This window comes from Acomys russatus, chromosome 5, assembly GCF_903995435.1.
Source record: "Acomys russatus chromosome 5, mAcoRus1.1, whole genome shotgun sequence".
In the NCBI taxonomy this organism is placed as follows: domain Eukaryota; kingdom Metazoa; phylum Chordata; class Mammalia; order Rodentia; family Muridae; genus Acomys; species Acomys russatus.
The window spans coordinates 46,725,816-46,737,833 of NC_067141.1; the positions used below are offsets into that span (position 1 = coordinate 46,725,816).

The following is a 12,018-nucleotide window of genomic DNA, read 5'->3' on the forward strand; positions in this document are numbered from 1 at the left end:
GAAACTTCTCTCCAGCTCCAAGCTTGAACTCCAGGTTCCTACACGAGCAGGCCATGGTAAAGAGTAGGCTCTACTGTGATCAGGAGCTGGTGCTCTGTGCAATATCCATGACTGTGCCCAGCCTTGGCCTGGCATTTCACTAGTGCCTATTGCAAATGACAAGGGAAAACGAGGCATCTGGCCAAAGGAGCAAAAAGCACATGCTCTGTGGCAAGCAGGTCTGGGAATGTGGGATGTGGTTGTTTCCAGCTGAGGAAGACCTGGGTGTGCTCTGTCTCTGCCTGACCCTAGCTGCACTGACTGCAAAGCAGAAGACGACACCGAGATGTGGAATTGCTGAATGAGGTAGCATGTATCGTGCGTCTCTCTCATCCCCAAAGCCCTTCCTCCAGGCTCTAATGAGAGCTCAATTACAGATTATCTTATTTGAAAGCGAGATTTATATCTTCAAATGTTAATTAAACTCTGCTTATAAAGTATTGCATAGTAAACATTCGCAGTTCTCTTTTAATAAACAGATAGGGGTGATTAACAACCAGCATGCATTATTTATGAGTAACGTAATGTGCTTCAAAAATTTTGAAGTTCGTTGTCTACAAGTAGGTCTGCTTTCCCTGTCTCCATTTTATTATGTAAATTATTACTGTAATAATCTTTTACCTAGGAATGTTCTAAATGAATAGGCCTGGAATTAATGAAAGTTTCTTTTCATGTTGATTTCTTTTTGTGTCATTCAGTTTTAAAAGTCATCGTAACTTTGATTCATCTTCCTTTATGCCAGCCACAGAGGCAAACATAAACAAACATCTAGTAACTATTGGCTATATTAATTAATGGTGAAGGACACATGAGTGATTATTTCTAGAGTCAACTCAAATATTAATGTAAGTGGCTGAAACACACACACACACACACACACACACACACACACACACACACATTTCATGTGTCTTCTCAATTCTAATCACTCGGAAAATTTAAATTTACAGGTAGAACTGTTAATTCACAGTAAGATCTGATCACAAGAGAACTCAGCCACGATGAGAAGTCCACTGCCTTCTAGGCCAGCAGCCATGCAGCAGGGCCTGGTACTTTACAATAAAGAGAGAGTGGCAGAGCGAGGCCAGTGGACGGAGGCCGGAACAGCAGGTCATTTATCACTATTTATAGCCGTTAGGTTTCCTTTCTTTTAGGATGATATATTGTCAAGAAAGATAGTTGTGGGACTTTGCTGAGAAGACAGGGAACCCTGACCATCAGTGAGACTTTTCATTAGGTGGGCAATCCAGACACTGGAGAAGCAAGAGGACATGAATATTCATGAGCACCAGGCTGCACTTATAGCTCTAGGTACCTTATCTTATACACCCCTTTCTACTACAACCCTGGGAGGGGCAACTAATATGTGATGTCCACTGAGGGCTGAGTTGGGGCCCAGCACTTTATACTCTCAGAGCAATCTATGAGGTACAGGTAGCCTACACTTTATAAGTAAGGTTTCAAGGGTTAAATGGCTTCCCTGTGGCCACACAGCTACTCAACGCAGAAATGGAATTTAAAAGCATTTAGTTGAACTTCAAAACCAGAACCCAAATGTTCCTGTCCCCCCCTCAAATATAAGCCACATTTTTCTTATGAGAGAAATAAAATATGCTGCTGTCAAAAAAGTAAATCAATGCAGAAAAATTTGCAAAACAAGTATTTATCTGTTTAAATTTTGAATAGGTAATATATTCCCATACTTCCAAAAGCAAAGTTGAGTTTTGAATGGTAACCATGGTGACTAATCTGCTGTGACCCACCCGGAGGGCTTTTATACATATGAGGATTTATTTCTCCTTTTTATACTGATACTAGCATATGCACACCATCCTACAGCTTGATTTCCCCCCATTTAACCATGTGGTGGAAATCTTTGCAATCAGAGCTTAAAGAACTTTTAATTAATTTTTAATACCTGCATAGTATATTATTTCATTCATTTGTAAAATCAAGACTAAAACTTATAGAATGGTCCTTGTTTGATAGGGATTTGACTTGTTTTCAAATTTTGGCTTTTTGACACATTCTGGATAGAATGACTTCTCATATAGCCTGTGTATCTTTGCCTTTAACTACCAGCCGGGGGCCTGTACCCTTAGTAGACACAGCCCTTGACCTTCATGGGCATGCGCCAGTTTCTCCTCTTACTGGCAAAGCTTGTGAACCCTTGTTTCTTTATGTCTCTGCAAAGTGCTTTTGGTTTTATTTTATTTTACCAAATATTTTTGAGTTTTTCCATTCTAATAACAAACTAAAAGTTGAAGATAGTCTGAATTATTTCTATTTTTAAAATAATGAAAGGGGCTGAACATCTTTTACCATGTGGAAGGAACACTCCTTCAACACTGGTCTCTTTGCATCCTTTGCTCATGTCCCTTCCTGAGCCAGGGAGTTAGATTTGCCAGTAACCACTCCTAGTTTCTCTCTTCTCTTTTGATATATCATGCTGTCTCTATGGATTCCTTCTGACTCTGCTCTCTGCTCTCCCTCCTCTCCTCTCCTCTCCTCTCCTCTCCTCTCCTCTCCTCTCCTCTCCTCCTCCTCCTTCTTCTCTCTCTCTCTCTCTCTCTCTCTCTCTTTCTCTCTCTCTCTCTCTCTTTCTGTTGGTATATACATATGACTGTTCTGCTTTAGTTTATTAAGAAACTTCCAGCTCCTGGTGGGTGCAGGTCCACGTGGTGGGCACGGGGTTCGAAAGATGAGGTCCTCAATGCATTCTGAGGAGGATGATTGTGTTCCAGAACTACAGAGAAATGTTCATCCTCAAAAGCAGCCTGATTGGGAGGAAAACACTTAGAGCAATGTGTTAGAAATACCCAAGCCGAGATCGTCCAAGATGGTGTCAGTCATGTACTGTGTCTGATCCGCAGAACAGTAGTGACTGCACAACCATCAAAGGACCATACTGAGAGCCCCCAAACACAATGCTGGTCTTTCCCCGAAATAAAGAAACCCTGTAATGTGGATAGTCCATGCCCTACTGCCACAGGACCATGGGACCGCGCTCCAGTGATCTCCCAGGGACCCGTTCTACTGCCATTGCCTCTGCTGCTGCTGTTTTTCTGGCTGTAGCCCAGCACAGTGCTGGCCAAGGAGATAGCATTTGAAGAGGGGGTGCTGTTCAAGTCGAGCCCAAGCAAGGATTATACCACCTATGCTGCAGGCCTCAAGGAGGCATGAATCAACAGAGCCACAATTCCCCGGGATAAGAAGCTGAGGTGGGCCAACATCAATGGTTTCTGTAAGCTACTCAATGAATACTTTGAGGGGCCTCCACTTGCCACCTGCTTGATGGCCCACAAGAACCCGTACCCACAGGAGTAGGAGGCCATCCAGGCCTTGACAGGCAGCAACACTCTGGTGAATTGAGTGGGAGCAGAAGAGCTGGCTCTTAGGACACAAGAACAGGAGAGCTGGACCTGAGGATGCGGGAGCAGGTGATCCAGCCCTGGAGACATAGGAGCCTGAAAGCTGACCTTGCCTTGAGGACACAGGAGCTGGAGAGCCAGCCCTGCTGTGAAGACACAGAAGTGGGATAACCAGCCCCACCCTGAGGACATGGGAGTAGGTGAGCCAGCCCTGCCCTGAGGACACAGGAGCAGGAGAGCGGGCCCTGACCTGAGGACACGGGAAAGGGTGAGCCGGCCCTGCCCTGATGACATGGGAGCAGGAGAGTGGACTCTGACCTGAGGACATGCGGGCGGGTAAGCCAGCCCTGCCCCAAGGACAATGGAGAGTGGGCCTTCCCCTGAGGACAAGGGAGTGGGCCATGATCCAGGCCTCTGAGTGGACCTCACCTGAACATCTACCCCATGTATGACCTGCTGGAACACATGAAGGGGCCGGACCTGTAGATCCAAAGACTAAGAATCTCCTTGACACACAGCAACAATGGGATATCCGACAGCAGTCCCAGTGAGGATCCGGTAACGATAGTGTAGGCCTCAAACCAGACCCATGACTCGTAGCAATGAACATTTGAAAGTAAACATATGTGGACAAAAGGCTATACTGTGTGATTCACTACAGCTTCTGTGACAAAATTTTTTGTTTTTCTGTTTTGTTCATTTTACTGGGGGGAGGAGAGGGATTTTGGTGCATGACGTGTAAATCATAGACATTCAATAGAAGGAAAGAAAGAAAGAAAGAAAGAAAGAAAGAAAGAAAGAAAGAAAGAAAAAGAAACTTCCATAACAATTTTTACAAGTTCATACTCTCACCACCAACAAATAGGAGTTCCTCTTTCACCATCATCTGGCCAACATTTGTTGTCATATATATATATATATTTTTTTTTTTTAAATTCACTGTACATCCTGATAGCAGTCCCCACTCTCCTCTCCTCCAAACCCACCCCAGCCCTCCTTCTTCCCTTATCCACCTTCTCCCCATCACTCAGAAAATGGGAGCCACCCCCCCCACTACCCACCCAAGCACATAAAGCCACATCAGGATTGAGCACATCCTCTTCCACTGAGGCCAGGCAAGTCAGTCCTGCTGACAGGAAGTAATCAAAAAGCAGGCAATAGAGTCCATGTTAGAGATAGCCCTTGTTCCTCTTGCTAGGGGACCCATATGAAGTCTAAACTGCCCACCTTAGGGTCCAGTCCAGGCATGGTCTTGGGTTGGAGCTTCAGTCTTTGTAAGCCCCGCTGAGCCCAGGTTAGTTGACTCTGTTGGTTTTCTTGTGGAATTCTTGTCACCTCTGGGTCCTTCTATCCTTACCCTGACCCTTCCAAAGGCTCCCTGTGCTCTGCCTAATGTTGGCTGTGAGTCTCAGCATCTGTTTTGATCTGTTGCTGAGTGGAGTCTTTCAGAGGAGAGCTATGCTAGGCACCTGTCTTCAAGCATAGCAGAGTATTGTTAATAGTGTCAGGGGTTGGCTCTCTCCAATGTGGTAGGTCTCAGGTTGAGCCAGGCATTAGTTGGACATTTCCTCAATCTCTACTCTACCTTTATCCCTGTACATCATGTAGGCAAGGTAAAAAAGCATCCTCAACAAATGTTACTGGTCTAACTGGATGTCTACATGTATGAAAATGCAAATATGTCCATATTTTTCACCCTGCACAAAACTCAAGTCCCAGAACTTGGGGAGGCAGAGGCAGGCAGATCCCTGTACATTCAAGGCCAGCCTAGTCTACAAAAAGACTCCAGGATAGCTAAGGCTACACAAAGAAATCCTATTTTGAAAGACCAAAAACAAAAACAAGTGTAACAAAGACCTCAACATAAAGCCAGGAACACTAAGTCTATTAAAAGATAAAGTAGGGAAGAGACTTGAATTCACTGTCACAAGAAACAACTTCCTGAACCAACAGCTCAGGTTCTAAGATCAAAAATTAATAAATGGAACCTCGTGAAACTGAAACTCATCTGTAAGGCAAAGGACACTGTCAACAGAACAAAACAGCAAAAAGATCTTCACCAACCCTACATCTGACAAAAGGCTAATATCCAACATATATAAAGAACTCAAAAAATTAAACACCAACAAACAAAATAATGCAATAAAAATTAAAAATCCAATTAGAGAGCTAAACAGAGAACTCTCAACAAAGGAATCTCAAATAACCAAGAAGCACTTAAAGAAATGCTAGAAGTCCATAGTTATCAGGGAAATGCAAATTAAAAGAAAATTCCATCTTGTCAGAGTGTCTAAGATCAAAAACTCAAGTGACAGCACATGCTGGCAAGGATCTGGAGAAAGGAGAACACTCTGTCATTGCTGGAAGGAGTGCAAATTGTAGAGCCACTTTGGAAATCAATCTGGTGCTTTCTCAGAAAACTGGGAGTAGTAATAATAAATCAACATGACTATGACTATATGGAATCTTAAATAGTTTTAACTTGCACTTTCCTGATGGCTGAAGATGTGAAACCTTTTTTCCGTAAACACCAAGTTTTATGAAAGAATTCATTATAATAGAATACTTACTAAAACTATATGAAGTTCTTTAATAGGCAAAATTGACCTATTAGATGTCTATGCCTGGGTTGTTACCAGTAAAGAAGAGACATGTAGGAGTCTACTGGGGCACTGAAATGTCCAATGACTTCATCATGGCCATGTTTAAATAAACTATTTATAGAAATAAACACTTGATATTTGTACACATTACTACAAGTAAATCACACCCTTACAGACTATAGAAATATTTCCTGTGGTAAGTACTATGGTAACATATATCCTTATGCACAGATCTTAGCTAGCATTTCTGCATATACAAATGGAGAGGCAGCACAGTATGGTGGTAACGTGAGACAACTGTGAGGTTAGGTTTCATTGACATAAATTCTAGTTCTGCAATTGGTAGCTGCCCAGATGACCATCAGATTAACTTAGCTTGTATTGCTGCTAATCTCATCACCAAAATGGCAATAGAATACCTACTTAATATGGCTCGATGAGATTTAACTGCCCTGACGTATGTAAGACACTAGGAAGTATCACCTGCATATTTTGAAAGTTATTGATAAATGGCACAAAAGTTGTTTACAGAAAGGTTATATTAGTTTATATTTCAACTATCAGGTTTTAGAGCCCTTTCAAAATATTTATTGTCATTAGTGTTTCATCTTTTGAGAACTGTGTGCTCAGTTTGTTGGCCCTTTTATGAATAGACAGTTGTATTATTTTGATGTTTAAATGTTACAGTTCTTTTTAAATTTCAGTTATTAGCCTCTTATGTGAAGCATCACTGGCAAAGATCTGCTCCCATTCTTAGGTAATTTCTTCACTATTTAAATAGTTTCCTTTGCTGTACAGAAGCCCTTAAATTCCAGGTGATCTCATTTGTCAGGTCTTGAGGTCCTATTCAGAAAGCTTTTGTGTATGCTTACATCTTGTAGTGGTTTTTTTGTTTTCCTCAAGTAGTTTCAATGTTCTATATTTTAGTTTGAGATCTGTGATCTACTATAAAATGATCTTTGTGAGCGTGAGAGATATGGATTTAATTCTACTCTCCTCCAGGTGGCTACCCAATTTTTCCAGTGTTATGTGTTGAGTAGGCTTCTCCTGTGTGTACTTTTGACACTTTTGTCAAAACTTAGGTGGCCACAACAGTGTGCATTTCTTTACATGCCTTCAGGTGCATTTGTTTGCTGGTGCCATGCTGGTTTTGTTACTAGGGCTCTGTAGTATACTTTGAGATCAAGTACTGCATTATCTTCAGCTGCATTCTTTCTTCTTGAGATTCTTTGTCTATTTGTGTCTTTTTCTTTCCATATAAACTGTAGGCTTGTTTCCTCTGATTTTGTGAAGAATTTCATTGGAATTTTTATGAAGAATGTATTGAATCTTTAGGTTATCTCTGGTAATACAACCATTTTTCACAATATTATTTCTGATGATCCAGGAGCCCGGATTGGCCTGATAGGTCTTTTTAAGGTCCGGGATATCCTTCCATTTCTTTATTCAGTATCTTAATGTTTTCATTGTAGAAGTCTTAATATCATTTCTGAGGTTTATTCTGAATTGTCTTTTTTAAAACTACTGTGAATGGTATGTTTTTCCTAATTCTTTTTCTTAGCTAGTTTATTATTAACATATAAAAGCCTGTTGATTACCATATGTTGATTTTTGCATCCCAAAACTTTACTGAAATTATTTATCAGATGCTGAGGCACACAGCCAAACTCCGGGGTGGAGCCCAGGGTGTTCCTCACTGCTCTTAAATAGCCTTTCTTTCCTGTCCTGTTCTGGTGAGAGTTGGGAATATCCTATCTTTGACTCATTCTGTCAAATCTTTCTCTTATTTATCACTTTGTCTGGCCCTCAATTAGACATCACTTTCAAACATGGCTGCTTCCTTCTCTACACTAATTTTACCTTTACTGTTTGGGATCGAAGGGGTGTATGAAGGGCATTGCATTTTAGCCAGATCATATAGACCTAGAAGGCCTTTGGATCCCTTGGCAGAGTAGCCATGTTGCTGGATTAAAATTCCTCTACAGTACTGATTTTCATCTGTTGAGTCAAACTTCTTTCATCAATCCTGTTTACCATGACTTAGGATATCAGTTTTTAAAAGATGAGACAGGGTTTCATTTTGTAGCCTTGGCTCTCCTAGACTCACCTTGTAGATCAGGCTGGCCTGAAACTCAGAAATCCTCCTGCCTCTGCCTCCCTGTGTGCTGGGATTAAAGGCATGCACCACCTCACCTGGCAACATATAATATTCTTAATGTGAATTAATTTTGCAAATATTTTCTTGAAGGTTTTTACATCTATGTTCAGAATAATTGGTTTGTAGTTTTATTTTATTTGGAGGGAACTTCATCTTGTTTGGGGTATTATGGTAATACTGATTTCATAGAATGAAGTTAGTGATATTCATTCCTTTATATTTTGTAGAAAAGTTTGAGAAGTCTTTGTGCTATATTTTTAAAGTCTTTAGAAATTGGCCAGCTATGGTGGTGCATACCATTACTCCCAGCACTCAAGAGGCAGTGGCAAAAATATTTCTGTGAGTTCAAGGCCATCCTGGTGTACATAGTAAGTTCCAGATCAGTCAGAACTATACAGTAAGACCTGTCTTAAAGAAATGGTTTAGGAATTGGTTTTAGTTTATGGAGAGATCTTACTGCTTTAATCTCATGGCTTGTTATTGGTCTTTTAAAATTGTTTATATCTTTTGATTTTAATTTTGGTAGAAATGTGTATGATGGCTGCCTATTCTTAGATGTCAACTGAACTATATCTGGAAGTAACTAAAATTCAAAAATGGATGGAACACAACTGAGAGCTTTCCCCACTCCCTTAATTTGAAGTAGGAACATCCACTTGTAATCTTGATTTTGAGGTGGAAAGACACACCTTTAACCTGGGCCATGCCTTCTTTTGGAAGCCTATACAAGGACATGGAAGCAGAAAGCCTGTATAAGGATATGGAAGCAGGAAGCCTGTGTAAGGACATGGAAGCAGGCAGCATGTGCTCTTTGCCTGCTTGTTCTTGCCTTGTCAGTAAGTGCATCCCTTCGCTGGCGTGAGAACCTACGCCTCAGGTTCCAGTATCTAGTGAAGACCAACTAGGACATCTAGCCTCACGGACTGAGCAACTTGGACTTTCCATCCATAGCCAGCTTTGTGTGTGTGTGTGTGTGTGTGTGTGTGTGTGTGTGTGTGTGTGTGTGTGTGTGTTAAAAGTTTGAGGTGCATTATCAAACTTATTTATTTGAGATTTCCAATTCTTTAATGCGAGCACCTATAGTTGTTAAGTCTTCTCCTGGAACTGCTTTAGGCTGTCACGCAGAGGATCTGGGGAACTGTGCTCTCGTTCTCATTTGGATCTATGCATTTTTACTATCTGATGTCTTCAGTGCTCCAGTGACTTACTATTAATTCAAAAGCCTTTGTGTAGGCTACTCATTTGTGTAGGTTTTAGGTGTTTTCTTGTTAAGTCCTAGTTTTATTCCATTGTCATCTGATAAGGTACAATAATTATTTAAATTTTTCTTCTTGTATTTTTAAGGCTTTTTTGAGGTCTATAATGGGCTCAGTTTTAGAGAAGGTTCCATGAACTGCTAAGAGGAATTTCTATGTATTGACTAGGATAGACTATAGGTATCTATTAAATCTGGTTGACCTGTAGTATAATTTTCATTCTGAAGTTTGCTTCCCAAATTTTTGTTTTAAAAATCTAACACAAAAGTGGAATACTAAAGCTTTTTGCTACTACACTGCCAGGATCGAAGAGAACTTTTTATCTTTAGTGCTTGTTTTATGAAACTAGGACCCTAAAAATACTATGCATAAAAATTTACAATTTCTATATTCTCTTGGTAATTTACTCCCTGGATTAATATGTAGTGGCCTTCCTGATTGCCTATGAGTGGTATTGGTTTGAAGTCTACATGATAAGATATGAGAATATCTATGCAAGAGTGTTTATTACTTCTACTTGCTTGGTAAATTGATTGCTACCCTTTGGTTCTCATTGCTATGGTTGCCTGTGCTATCTATATCTGGTTCTTGGTGACAGCATATAGTTTCCAATCCAGTCTTTTAATCTGCATTTATAAAATGGTGAATTAGACTAATTTGCATTTAAGGCCATTAATGAGAGGGCTTTAATATTTCCTGTGACTTCCTTGGTTGTTGCTCTGGTTGATTGAATTGATAGTTCTATTCCTCTTCCTCTGTTAGGATTAGAGGTCTGTTGATATGCTGTACATGGTAGCATTTGTACGTGGTGGGTTCCTTTCTAGCTGTCCTCTGATCACCTGTTCCCCATCAAAACCTATCATTTTCTGTGTTCTTAGGAATGAGTCTTTTTTCTTCTTTTGTGTGTAGTATACGTTCAAGAATTTTGTGCAGTGTTGGATTGTTATAAATTGCCTTAATGTTTTTGCTTTGAAATGTTCTTACTTCTCCAGTAACATTAAGAGACAACATTGCTGGATAAAGAGTCTTAGCTAGTCATTTATTTGCTTCCTGGGCATAAAATATATAATTACTTATTTTAATAAAAAAATAGTTTGGGGGATATTAGGGTGAGCAATGAAAGATCTGATATTTCTTCCTTTGCATGTAAGTTAATGTTTTCTCTCTCTTTTTAAAAAAGGAAATATCACATTGAATTTAAAGAAAAACAACCTGAAAGCAACTGCAAGAACAATGGGCAAAGCAGCTCCTGAAGAGGGCAAGGTGGTTATGCTGACTAGAGGGCTGGAGAAAAGGAGCATGTCATTTAGCTGGAGAGGTTGTAAGTTACTTACAAATGAACTTTTTTGAGGCTGGAGGGATCCTTGGGCCATTTCTGACTATCAGAACACATGTGAGCTTCTCTCTGTGAGTGTCCTGTAGATATCAAGAGGTAAAGTCTCCACTTTCCCACACAGGTTCATCTTCTGTCTCAGCCAACTCTCAATGGAGGGGCAACTAGAACAGCACTGTCTCCCTGCATGAAGAGCATGAGGATGTTCTGTGTTGTTGATTGATATATCTCTTCCTATGTCTCTTCATCCATCTCTATCATCTTCACAGTTTCTTCTACATCTTCCAGCATCACATTTAAGTGTTGATCATAAGCATGTAATCTGCCTCAAAGCTCTTGACCATTTCTCATCTTCACATAAATTTGTTCATTCAAACTGTGCCTGATGAGATCCAGGGAATCCACAACAGTAGTGGTAGTCTGTTGCTGATCTACATCGTCCACCATGTTTTCTATGTTTCTTCTCTTAAAACTTTGAGTATTGTGTCTTTATTTTATGTATTTGATATATTTGCTATGTTGTCATAGAAAGGTCCTCTGGGTTTGTCTGTTTGGGGTTCTCAGTGCCTTGTGCGTTTGGGTGTGCATTTCTTTATCTAGGCTTGGGAAATTTTTGACTATGATATCATTGAATAACTTACCTAAATCTTCTTATTTTACCTGTGAATTCTTAGTTTGGGCTCTGGAATATTTCCCAGAGCTCTTGGAAATTTTCCTACTGTTCATTATTTTCTTAAATATATAGATGTATCAATGTACAACTGTCTCAACCTTGTCTTCCATCTCTGGAATTCATCCTTAATCTTGATTTTATGTTTTGATGGTATTTTCCATTGTGCTTTTTAACCGGTAGGTTATTTTTATTTTCAAAACTTTTGTTGATTATTTTGGAACTGTAATTTACTTCACGTTTCCCCTTTATACTTTAATTTTTTTTCTTTCATGCTATTGTCAGTTCCATTCACTTTACTAATGTTCTCGTCTGAGACTCGCATTCATGTCGTCATTTCCTGTATCTTCTTATTTGAGTACTTCATATGGTCATCAGTCTTTGGTAAATGCTGAATTCTGAACTCTTTTTCTGACATCTCAGCTATCCCATTATCTCTGCTTTCTATCACTGAGAAGTCATGAGCTTGTCAAGGTTGCATAGTGGACTGATGCCTCCTGCATTTTGCATTCCTTTTCTGTGTTTTATACATGTACAGGGATAGATGTGTCATCCAGTTTTGTCCCTTCCACTCCACTGTTTTTGTTT

At 40.1% G+C, this 12,018-nt stretch overlaps 1 pseudogene; it reads right to left on the reverse strand.

Annotated features, from left to right (window-relative positions):
- Positions 1 to 10,898: 10,898 nt before the first annotated feature.
- On the reverse strand, positions 10,899 to 11,207 carry LOC127190073 (U6 snRNA-associated Sm-like protein LSm3; annotated as a pseudogene).
- Between the last annotated feature and the right edge of the window lie 811 nt (positions 11,208 to 12,018).